We start from the raw sequence: 12,298 nt of genomic DNA, 5'->3' as shown, positions 1-12,298 counted from the left end.
AAATGCTTAGAGTGGCTGAAGACCTTATTACCTTAATTAGGGGAAGCCAGCCTTCCCCCTCTAAGAGACCTAGAACTGACTTTCCTTCCGATTCTTCGGTTCAGGAATATGATATTTCTGTTTCTTCTGATTACCAGGATTTGCCCTTATCTACCTATGAGGATTCCATTCCCTCTGCTTTCCCTCCAGAAGATTTTTCTGTTGGTGAAACCTTGCACACTCTTAGGGAGCATTTCCGGTGGGAAAGCCAGGATTACTCTGACTCCAAAAAGAGGCTTAGGGAGTTCTTACTCCTCCCTCAATACAGGCCTTTAGCTATCCCTCCTGTTCTGGACATAGTGGATGATGCTTTCTTGGAATATAGCATTTCCCCAGACACTTTACCTCCAGCTTCCAGAAAACCTGACCGCCATTGCACATTACCTGACTCTCACAAGTTCCTCTTCAAGAATCCTACTGAGGACCCAGAGACCATTTCCCAAGGACCTAAAAGTATTAAGGCTACTGCTGCCAAAACCCTACCCCTTCTGATGGAGATTCTAGAGCCTTGGACAGATAGGGTAAGAAGGTATATACTTTGGCCATTAGGGCTTTAAATTGCCAGTTTCATATGTTAAAGTACCAGCAGCATATTATGGGACTACTTAAACAGAAAATTATGTTGATATCGGACTGTGCTGAACACAAAGAATTACAGGATTTAATGCATTCTGCAGAACAAGTTGGTAAACATACTTTGCAATGTGGTTTTGATTCTTTAGAAGCATCTTGCAGGGCTGCTGTCGCTGGGTCTGTACTTGGAAGGCATACTTGGCTTAAGGAGCAAAACTTGCCAGATCATGTTAAAGCTAAATTACTGGATTCTCCCTTAAATCAAGACCGCCTCTTTGGCAACAAAGCAAAAGTCGTCCTCAGAAGGATGGAGGAAAAAGCTAAATCTATGCAAACTGTTAAAGATTTCCTGCAAGTACAACCTCCCAGATTTAGTAGGCATTGGCCTTCAAAGAATTGATCCTTTCCAGCCTCTTCCAGGCCTTCTCAGTCCAAACCCAGGAACAGCATACCACCTAGGTTACAGTCTCAGGCTACGCACAGGTCTAGGCAGTGGGGGGCTCCCACTTCCAAAGCAGGGAGTAGTAAGACACCCCCCTGCAGAAAAATGACACAATGACTAAACCTTAACCCTTCCAAGCCCTGCTCAACTGCCTGCTCCCTTAGGAGGAAAACTCGCCCTGCATGCAAAAAGCTGGAAACTCCTTAGCCAGGACAAATGGGTTTTGAATATAGCTTCCCAAGGATACAGATTCCACTTTTCCACCCTACCAATCCCAAACGGTTGGCCAGACCTACCCCCAAATCCGTGGGCAGAGGCTCTACAGCAGGTTCTCTCTTTTCTAAGTATCAGGGCTATTCAACCTGTCCCAGCAGAAGAATGGGGACAAGGTTTTTATTCAAGACTTTTCCTGGTACCCAGAAAAGACAGCTCCTGGCGTCCTGTCCTGGACCTCTCTACTCACCTTTTTGGTAATCCCAAAATTCAGAATACTAACACTTACAGCTGCTTCCTATGCTAGGAAAGGATCCCTGGTTGGCAACCTTAGACTTTTAAAGGAAGCTTACCTGCACATTCCAATAAGGGAATCTTACAGGAAATACTTACACTTCAGGGCAGGCTCCATGCACTATCAGTTCTCTGCACTTCCCTTTGGCTTATCTACTGCACCCAGGGTATTCACAAAGTGTCTAGCTCCAGCCATTGCATTTTGCAGGCAGAGAAATAGTCAAATATACCCATATTTGGACGATTGTCTGATTCAGGTAGAAAGCCAGGAATTGCTATTAAAACATCTGGCATTCGTAAAGCAACTTCTAACCTCACTGGGGTACACCATAAATGAAAAGAAATCTCATCTTGTACCCTGCCAACAGATTGTATTCCTGGGAGCAAGCTTGAACACAACTTCCCAGATGGCTTTCCTCATTCCAGAGAAACAAGTTTATTTGACAACTTACTTCAAACTACTGGCCACAAAGACCCAGCTATTTGCAAGGAAAATTCTGCAAACCCTGGGGTTCATGGCCACTTGCATTCTACTAATTCCATATGCAAGAATGCATATGAGGAAACTACAATGGTATCTAAAAAGCCTATGGTGTCAACATTCTCAGGACCTGGAATCAATGATTCCTATCATTCCTTGTATAAAGACAGAGTTCCTTTGGTGGGCAGAGGCCTGCTACCACAACAAGGGGCTCCCTTTCACTCTACTACCTGCCGCCCAAACCCTAACAACAGATGCATCAAACTATGCATGGGGGACTCACTTGGCAGGGCAGTGCATTCAGGGCAAATGGAACCCGAGACAGATGCACCTGCATATCAACCAAAACAAAATGTTAGCTGTACAGAATTCCCTGACAGCCTTCAAAGACCCCATTCATCCAGGACAATTATTGGTAAAGACAGACAACACCACAGTTATGTGGTACATAAGCAGGGGGGAACCCACTTGTACCCTCTCTGCAGACTAGCCATGGCTCTGTGGAACACAGCCTTGAGCTACCAAGTGCATCTACAGGCTCAATTCCTGCCAGGCAAGCTAAATTCTCTGGCAGACAACCTAAGCAGAAATCTCATGGACCCACACAAATGGAAAGTGGAACCAAAAATATTCAACCTCTTGAGGAACAAATGGGGGACTCCAGAGATAGACCTGTTTGCCTCCCCTCAGAACTACCAATTGGACTAATTCTGCACAAGGACTTCCCACAGTCACGCTTGGGAAAGTGGATGCCCTGTCCTTTACCTGGGAAAGCTTCTCGGTTTATGCCTTTGCCTCTCTGCCTCTCCTCTCGAAGGTTCTGCTAAAGATCAAACAGGACAAGCCAAGGACAATTCTGATTGCACCAGACTGGCCACACCAGCAGTGGTACCCCCTCTTGTGCATTGTGACACTGCTGGAACCATGGCACCTGCCTTAGACCCCTTCCTTGCTGTCCCAGCAGACGGGCCAGATTCTGCACCCACATCTCCAAACCATGAACCTTGCAGCCTGGCTAATTCCTTGAGCATCCCTCAGTAAGCAGGTGCTAGATGTCATTCTGGAGGCAAGGAGGCCTAGTACTTAGAAAATCCTATGCTGAAAAGTGGAAGAGAGACTGTTCCTGGAGCCAGACTCGGGATGGGCACAATGGTGCCCAGCTTACCTAATATTCTTCTGTACTTAACAGAAATGCTCCATAAGGGCCTGTCCTTCTCGTCAATTAAAATTCATGCCTCTGCCATTTCAGATCATCATAATACTGAGCTACCCCTCTTCTCTCACCCTCTGCTAAAACAATTCCTTAAGAGGGGCCATAAATTTAAGACCCCCCAGGAGAGCACCTACTCCAGCTTGGGACCTTAACTTTGTATTGGAAAAGCTCACTCTCCCTCCCTTTGAGCAAGTTGCAACAGCAGAGTTGAAATTTCTTTCTTGGAAAACAGCATTCCTTCTAGCCATCACTTCAGCAAGAAGAGTGTCTGAATTACAGGCCCTCATGGCAGTGTAACCCTTCATTATCTTCCATGCAGACAGGGTTTCCTTCAGGACCAATCCTTCCTTTATGCCCAAGGTTGTGTCTAGTGTGGCCCTAAATCAGTCCATTCACTTGCCTAGTTTCTTTCCTAATCCACAAAACAAGGGAGAACGAATACTGCACTCTCTGGATGTGCACAGACAACTTAGATTTTATTTGGACAGGACTTAAGCCTCTCAGAAAATCTGAACAGCTGCTAGTTGGCTTTGCTGCAGGGGCAGATGGGAAGGCCATTTCAAAGCAAACCATTTCCAAATGGATAGCCCATTGCATTCATTTCTGCTACAAGCACCATGGAAAACCTACCCCACAGGGGATAAGATCACATTCCACCAGGGCTGCATCTGCCTCTGCAGCCTTTCTCAGGGCCATCCTAGAAGCTGCTACCTGGAGCTCTGCACATACCTTCACCAAGCATTACCGCATGCCTCTTTTTTCTAAATCCAGAGCTGGTTTTGCCACTTCAGTCTTGCAGGGCTTAATAGCTGGCCCTAATGCTCTCTAATTTCCTCCCCCCTTCCTTAGCTTTGGGAATCAACCCAAATGTGATGACTGCAACAGTGAAACACGAAGAACATAGTACAGTTGTGTACATTTACCATAAATGTAGATGTTAGAGTGTATTCACTGTTGCAGTCCTGGTTACCATCCCTCCTGCCCCCTGACTTCTCTTAGCTCTGCCTTTCCATCTTGTTTGGTATATTTAAGATTTCTGATGTATTTGCTTTTTGATGCAGGTGTAACATAACATATAATTTCTTCCCATTGTGGGGGCATCTGACATCTGGAGCAAGAAAAACTGATGTAATGGCGTCTGCTGCATGCTTTATACCCCTGATGTCATGGAAGAAGAGACAACATCTGACGCAGGAATCCAAGACTCTGATATTCAGGCCGGCTGAGGGCTACCTGCAGGCAGATAACCCAAATGTGATGACTGCAACAGTGAATATACTCAAACATCTACATTTATGGTAAGTGTACAAAACTGTACTTTTATACATGACCTCAAACTGACAAAGTTGTTCAAGGGAAACAATAGAAGCCTGAACTAGGAATGTCATAGAATGTAACAATCATATTCTGAAGAAATAATATTAACTTGACAACAAACACTCAGTTTATCCTTTGCTGATTATACAAAATAGAATGTTGCCATTTAAATCTAAAAACTTTCAGTATATGCCATAAAATGGCAATTTATAAATATGGAAAGGGAATTTATAATTACTAATCACAATAAGTGAATTCTTTGTTTTTAACCTATAATTTCATTAATTTTATAATAAGAAATGACCGATATGAAAGTCCTTGTGTGTAGGAAATGGGGGGAAGTGGGATGCACTAATAATTAAAATGCACTAACATTCATCAATGTTCACATAAAACAAACTTGATGCTTTAAGTAAATTAGCAACAAATAAAGTGATAACTTAATGCTGGCAAATAATGAAATATAACTTCTGATATATCTAGTAAAATACATGATACAATGGCTGGCCTAAAATATTCAAAATCGAGCACGCTGATTGGCCCAACCCAACCCGCATGGCCATTGTAAGTCCGAGACTATACTAAAGGAAAAAAGTCCGGTTGTCCAGACTTTTTCCAATTAGTATATCTCATTTTTTTTTTTACTTTTGTTTTTTTTTTTTTTTTTTTTTTTTTTTTTATAAACAAAAGAAAACTGAAGACTTTTTACATTCAGGAGATGGCACAGACAGAAATAAAAGGATAATCAGGTACATTCCACAAATCTTTAAAAACTTACCTGATTATCCTTTTATTTAGTCTGTCCTGACTCTCACGAACATAAAAATGCTCCCGGTTTCTTCTTTTTTATTAATTATAAAAAAGAAGAAGCAACAGAGATCTTCCATTCTCCCTTGCTAACACTTCACAGCACTTATGTACTGCGTAAACAGTGGAACACAAGTCCCGTACGCATGCTCAGTACATAAAAAATGCTCCAGGATACCAACGAGATGTGGAAGGGCAGCATGGACGTATTACACAAAGACATTATTTAAGAAATGTAAGTAGTCTTTTTCTTAAATAATGTCATTGTATAACAGCAATAACCCACGTCTGGGTGTGGGTAGATTTACCCACGGTTGTCTTTGGCCACTCGGGCTTCGTCCTCGTGACCAAACCACACCAACCGTGGGTAAATCTAGCATTACCCACACCCAGACATGGGTTATTGCTTAATTGTATTATAAACATTAGGTATAAATATTACTGTCTATTTATATTAAGTAATACATTTTGAAAGACTTCTTCAGTAAGGGCGAATATGTTAAATAACTCTGCTATAATTTTTTACTGAGGTTTTATATATGATACATCCTTCTTTACTATGATTGAATTGCTTGTCATATATCATGTAAATGTTAATTGCTTATACAATAAGTAGACATTTATATTATATTAGAATTCTGTCCAATCTACAATAGTACTATATTTGTTCAAAATAATATAAATATTGTTTTTCCTATTAAAATATTCTCTATATGATAATTCAGTTTATGGACCTCAGATGTTCTGGATTGTCAAGGTATGAGTGGTAATCTGATGGATTTAGGTTTATCCATCAATTAGGAATGATTTTCATTCTATGGCTAGTGCGGATCTTAGTTTTGTTAACATTAATTAATTTAAATTTATTTCACAAAAACATTTTTAGTATGCCTGACCAAAACATTACTTTATTGGTAAACACTCAAGTATAAAACTGATAATTTCCTTTAAAAACCTCAAACATATACTTTATAGTTATCAGAGGAAAATGTTTAATAGTCACAATAAAACAAAAAAAGAGATAAAATAATGGTATGGGACTCATTAAAAGCTTACATATATGGTAAAACCCTAACTTGGTATAAAAAAAATCAGAGTGTGTGATTCTGAATTATTAGATCTAGAATCCAAACTTTTGTCAGTAAAAGCTGAAAAAAATCAACATAATTTGGAAATGAAAAAGAAAGTAGAAGTATTAAACAATAAATACAGCGAAATTCTAACACATAAAACTAGTTTAGCTTTAGAAAAACTAAAATTTCATACCTTGGCCACTTCTCCCTAATATCTACGTAATTTATCCACAAGAATCAAAATACAATCAAAAGCTAATAACATTAAAAGTGTCTTCCATGAAAAGAAAGGGAAAAATGTCTTGGATATAGGTGACATTCTTGATGCCTATAGAAATCACTGTATGGAACATTTCCAAAAAGAAAATATACATATCGATCAATTAAATCTAGATGAAAAATTTTCTAATATGAAAAAAATGCCAGAAAAAATAAAACTAGATCTGCAAACACCCCACAGATATAATAAAAGGTATAGATGGGATAATTATGGAAATATATACACTTTTTCCTTCAGAGATACTATCCCTGTTCCATAAAACTCTCTTAGAAATTATTCAGTCACAAGCTTTAATACCACCCTCTGGAGATATTCCTTAATCACACCAATCCTAAAGGAAAACAAATCCCCAAACATCTGTATCTCATATAGACATGTATCATTATTAAATAATGACTATAAGAGATTTACGATAATATTAACTAACAGAATGAAAATAGCACTATCCAAAACAATAAATAATGATCAAACTAGATTTATATATCATAGGCACACACATGACAGTATTAAAAGGATAATTTCTCTTATAGATTGTTAATAATGAAAATAAAGAAACCCTCCTAATTGGCTTAGGTATAGGAAAGCCTTTGATGTGAAGGTGTTCTATCTTGCCGTTTTGTTCTTACACGTGGGTTCGGAGCCAATCCCTCAGCTCCGAGTCGGCCACTTTTCAAGCTCAGACTCTCAGAGAAGCTCAAGACCTAGTGTATATCCCATGATGCTCTACTGTAAATCCCCAGATCTAGTTTGCCACTGCAACGGATCTACAGCTCGTCGGAGGAAGCTCAGGCCAGTGACTTATTTTTTCTTTATTTATAGAGAATTTTTGTGGATAAGTTTATCTTTATATGGTTAAAATAGATGTGATGTTTCTATAGTATTAGGGTTTAGTTAGTTCGTAATTTTTGAAGTGTTTTCTCTTTAAGGTTTTTCTAGGCCTCTCTTATCTGTTTGGGCATGACACGGCTCTGTCAGCTCTTGCGTGTGTGTGTGTGCACTTCTTGATTCTGTCACCTTTAAATAACCTTAGATATATATATATATATATATATATATATATATATATATATATATAAATAAATATATCCTGTAGAGTGCTTAGTTCATAGTCAATAACTATAATAGTTAAAATTTAGATACTTAGATAACTGGTGTGTTATTTCTTTGGCTTAATATTGAGATTCAGGGACCTGAATTTATATCGTTTAAGATGTCAGAAAAACAAAAGTCAGGATTTAAAAGGTGTGTGTGTGGTCAAAAAATGTCTGTTACAGACAACCACTCCATCTGCGTGTACTGTTTGGGTTCTGTTCATTTGCAGGAGGTGTGCTCTATCTGCCACTCCTTTAGCGCCAGGGTTCTTTTGGAAAGGTGCAGGAAGCTAGTAGATAGGGGACTCCTGCGTTGGACAAGGCCGACCTTTCTTCCAAGGCTTCGAAGGGGTTGAAGTCGTTGAAGTCGTCCAAGGGGTCCTCAGAGCCCAAGTCATCGGCTCCAAGTTCCTCTGGTATGGTTCGTTCATTGGCTCCACAACCCTCAGAGCCGTGTATCAATCCTTTACCTCGGAGCCCAGTTGTGGATCCGATGTTGGAGACTCCTCAGTCTCCAATTCTTCAATCGGTACCGTCTTCAGCTCCTTCGACCCATCCCTCGACACATTCTTCGAGGCTTTCTGATGTGGACCTGGACCGAGTGGTTAAGAGGCTGTTAGAGAACCAGGCCCTGGCCAAATTGCTTTCCGCTTCGAGCCACTCGGCTTTGAAGCCTGAAATTCCAGCCCTGATTTCTTCTCCTCCGAAGCCATTCGAGCTCTTGGAGCCAGGGTGGACAGAACCGATGTTGGTAGAGCCCTCGGGGCCGAGGTTTGATCCACCTCCCTCTGCTCCATCGACCTTGGTCTCCTCTGTTCCGACCGGGGAGTCTCGGGGCTGACAGTCCCTCGCTGGCTCCGGGGTGGAGAGTCAGACCGATACTTCATTTCCGATCCTTCCCCTTGGGGCTTTGGCGCAGGTTGCTTCAGCTCCGTCCTCTGGATTGGAGTGGGGGGTCTCTGCTTGGGGAGTGCTGCCGGCCTCTTCGGAGCTGACAAACTTCTCAGACTGGGATTCTGGTGCCTTCGATGCCATGAGGAAGGTCATGTCTGCTAAGACCACTACCTCCTCGGATCTTTCTTCCCCTCCCCCTAAAGGGCCTCGTTCTACCTCTTCCCCACAGGTCCCTACCAAGCATTGAGATCCAGGGCCTCAGGTATCCCCATTGGGTGGCCCCTCCTCTACAGGGACTTCACCGGACGCTCCCACTGATGAAATACGTAGGAAGAGACTGTGCAAGAGGAGGCACTTGGATTCCCCACAGGAATCCCTGACATCGGATACCGACTTGGAGGAATCAGAAAGGTCCCCACGATCCCCCTCGGAGGATGTCTCATTTGCAGACATATTTGAGATCTTAAGACAGAGGGGTGATTGGCAGTCCCTTGCCCCTACAGAGGACGAGTCGGTACTCCTGAAGGCCTTTGGGTCTCAACCATCCACCTCCTGGGTTACCCCGCCCTTCGATGAACTGATGGATCTGGTTGCTCGAAGGGCGTGGGAGTCCCCTGATTCAGTGGAACCGGTCCCTCGGAGGCCCAACAAGTTTATTACTTCCCCTACTGGCAAGGCCTTTCTTACCAAGGGAGTCCCGATTGATGCCATGGTGGTGGCGGCAGCCACCAAGAAAGAGATGTCGGAAACCTCTTCTTCTGTCCATCCTCCTAATAAGGATTCTAGGACGATGGACAGGTATGGGAAATGCATATTTAGTTCTGTGGCATTTTCCATGAGATCGCTCAACTACCTGACCCATTTTACCCGCCTTCAACGAGATCTCCTTAAAGAGCTGGGAAATACTCTACAGGGTAACACAGCTGATGCAGTTTCTGAGAAGGTGACTGCACAACTCAACACCCTCAATTCTATAGTAAACTCATCCATGCGACTCATTTCTTATGCTGCCGATGGATCGAGTAGGGCGGCAGGCACAGCGATAGCTCTTCTGAGACCGTCCTGGATGTGCCTTTGTTCCTTTGCGGAAGCCTTCAAGTCTTCCTTCAATACCCCATTCGATGATTCCGCCTTGTTCGGGCCTAAAGTTGAGGAGACTCTTACTAGGTGTGAACAAGAAGGAAAGACTCTGTCTGCTGTAGGAATCCGTTTTTTCCACTCCAACTAGACCATACCCCAAAGGGCAACGAAGTGGAAAAATGTGGTTCCGAAAACCCCAAGGTGCTTTCCAAAACACATCTACGGATACCCCCTCTAGGGGCAGAGGAGGGGGTAAAAACGGAAGACGCTGCCCAAACGGCAGAGGCGGTCCGCAAAATCAGGGCAACAGGGAGCAGTTCTCTGGTAAGCCCTATCAGCGTTCCTAAAAGGAAGCCCGGCTGTCCTTCTCTGGAGGCAGTCGGGAGTCGCTTGGCTTTATACCCAAATGCCTAGCTAAACATTACAACGGATTCGTGGGTAAAAAGCATCATTGCCAGAGGTTACTACATTCCCTTTACAAAACTCTCCCCTCCATGTGTACAAGGATTTCAGACGTTCCACCCAGTCTGAGAAAGCTAGCAGCCATAGAAATCCAAAACCCGCTAGACAAAAGAGTCATCCAGCCAGTCCCGGCGGACCAGATAGGATCCGGAACTTACTTAAGGTTCTTTTTAGTTCCAGAGAAAACAGGGGACTGGAGGCCCATACTAGACCTCAGCAAACTCAACACCTTCGTCAAGAAGGAAAAGTTCCGGATGGTCACGCTTCAATCAATTCTTCCGTTCTTAGAAACGGGCTATTGGATGTGCTCTATAGATCTTAAGGATGCTTACTACCACATCAAAATGGACAGATCATCCAGAGATCACCTGTGTTTCCGGCTAGGGGCCAGTCATTACCAATTCAGAGCCCTGCCATTTGGTCTTACCACAGCCCCCAGTGTGTTGTTCAAATGTATGGCAGTGGTCACGGCTCACCTGAGATGTTTAGGATTCCGGGTGTTTCCATATCTGAACGACTGGCTCCTCACCGCCACCTCCAGGCATCAACTAATCCAAGCAAGAGAGTACACCATCAACCTTTGTTCCCAGTTGGGCATAACCTTAAACTTTGAAAAATCTGCGTTATCGCCCTCGCAGCGTATTACCTTTATAGGAGCAGAGCTAGACACCGTCAATTCAAGGATCAGGTTGCCTCAAGCAAGAATCGTATCTCTAAAAAGTCAATTGTCCAGTCTGTTGACCCAGAACAAAGCTCCTGCGTCCCAGATACTGCAACTATTAGGCACAATGGCAGCCACACTGATAGCAGTCCCGTTAGGGCGAATGCACATGCGGATACTCCAGTGGCTACTCTTCGCACAATGGTCTTGCCAACGACTGCCCATGTCACACGAGATTCTGTTAACAAATCTTTGCAAGAAGGATCTCAATTGGTGGTTGAACAGCGACCAATTAGTAGTCAGACGTCCCTTTGTTCTTCCCCAACCAACAGCCACAATGACCACGGATGCTTCCCTGATAGGGTGGGGGGGGGGGCTATTTCAGGGAAAGACTGTCCAAGGTACTTGGTCAAGCATGGAATCACATTTGCATATAAATGTCCTGGAGCTGAGAGCGGTGTTCCTGGCGTTGCAACACTTTCACGACTGTCTTCCTCCAGGGACAATTGCTAGTCAGACAGACATGTTGGTAGTCTGGTACATCAACAAGCAAGGAGGAACCAGATCGTATCCCTTATACTGAGAGGCCCTAAGAATTTGGCAATGGGCTGTATCCACCAGACGCTTTCTAATAGCAACGCACATCCCGGGAATAGCGGACAAGCTGAGCAGGGCCATACTGTTGCCTCACGAGTGGTCCCTCAAACTACAGGTGACGGACAAGATTTTCCCCAGATGGGACCAGCCTTGCTGCGATCTATTTGCATCTCTGATGAATGCCAAATGCAGCAGCTACTTTGCCCTTTATCCCCCACCGGGGAGCAACCCGAGGGACACGCTCGTACACGATTGGCCCCCGGGCCTCCTATATGGCTTCCCGCCAATTCCCCTAATTCCCAAATTTATACAGAAAGCCAAAGGTCTGGGAAGGACTGTGATTTTGATAGCCCCATCTTGGCCTCGTCAGATTTGGTTCCCCTTCCTACAGAAGTATCGAGTGGAGGAACCATGGATCCTGGACCCAGTGCCAGATCTTCTGACTCATTCGTCGGGAGTTCTTCATCCCTCCCTCATCTCCCTAAAACTGACAGCTTGGCTGCTCCAATTCCCATATTAGCCAGGTCTCAAGATTTGTCTCCCACGGTCCAACATATTATAGTTTCCTCTCATAAACTGTCTACCAGGAAGCTATATAATAGCAAATGGAAACTATTTGTTCACTGGGCTTCTCATCATGACATTGACCCTTATGTGGCACCTATTCATACCATCTTAGAGTTCTTGTCTTCCTTGTTCTATGATGGCGCAGCTGCTGCCACCATTAGAGTTCAATTGGCTGCTATTTCCAATTTTCATGTAGGGTTTAATGGGTCTAACA

The 12,298-nt window shown here is 43.4% G+C and overlaps 1 protein-coding gene across 7 annotated transcripts in view; it reads left to right on the top strand.

Moving 5' to 3' along the window:
- Window positions 1-12,298, top strand: part of EPN2 (epsin 2) — a 978,978-nt gene that overhangs the window by 457,119 nt on the left and 509,561 nt on the right. The gene's annotated exons all lie outside the window — the stretch shown is intronic.

The sequence above is a fragment of the Protopterus annectens genome, chromosome 12.part0 (genome assembly GCF_019279795.1).
Source record: "Protopterus annectens isolate FY-2018-M chromosome 12.part0, PAN1.0, whole genome shotgun sequence".
Taxonomy (NCBI): Eukaryota; Metazoa; Chordata; order Ceratodontiformes; family Protopteridae; genus Protopterus; species Protopterus annectens.
This window is presented reverse-complemented; position numbering and strand designations above follow the sequence as displayed.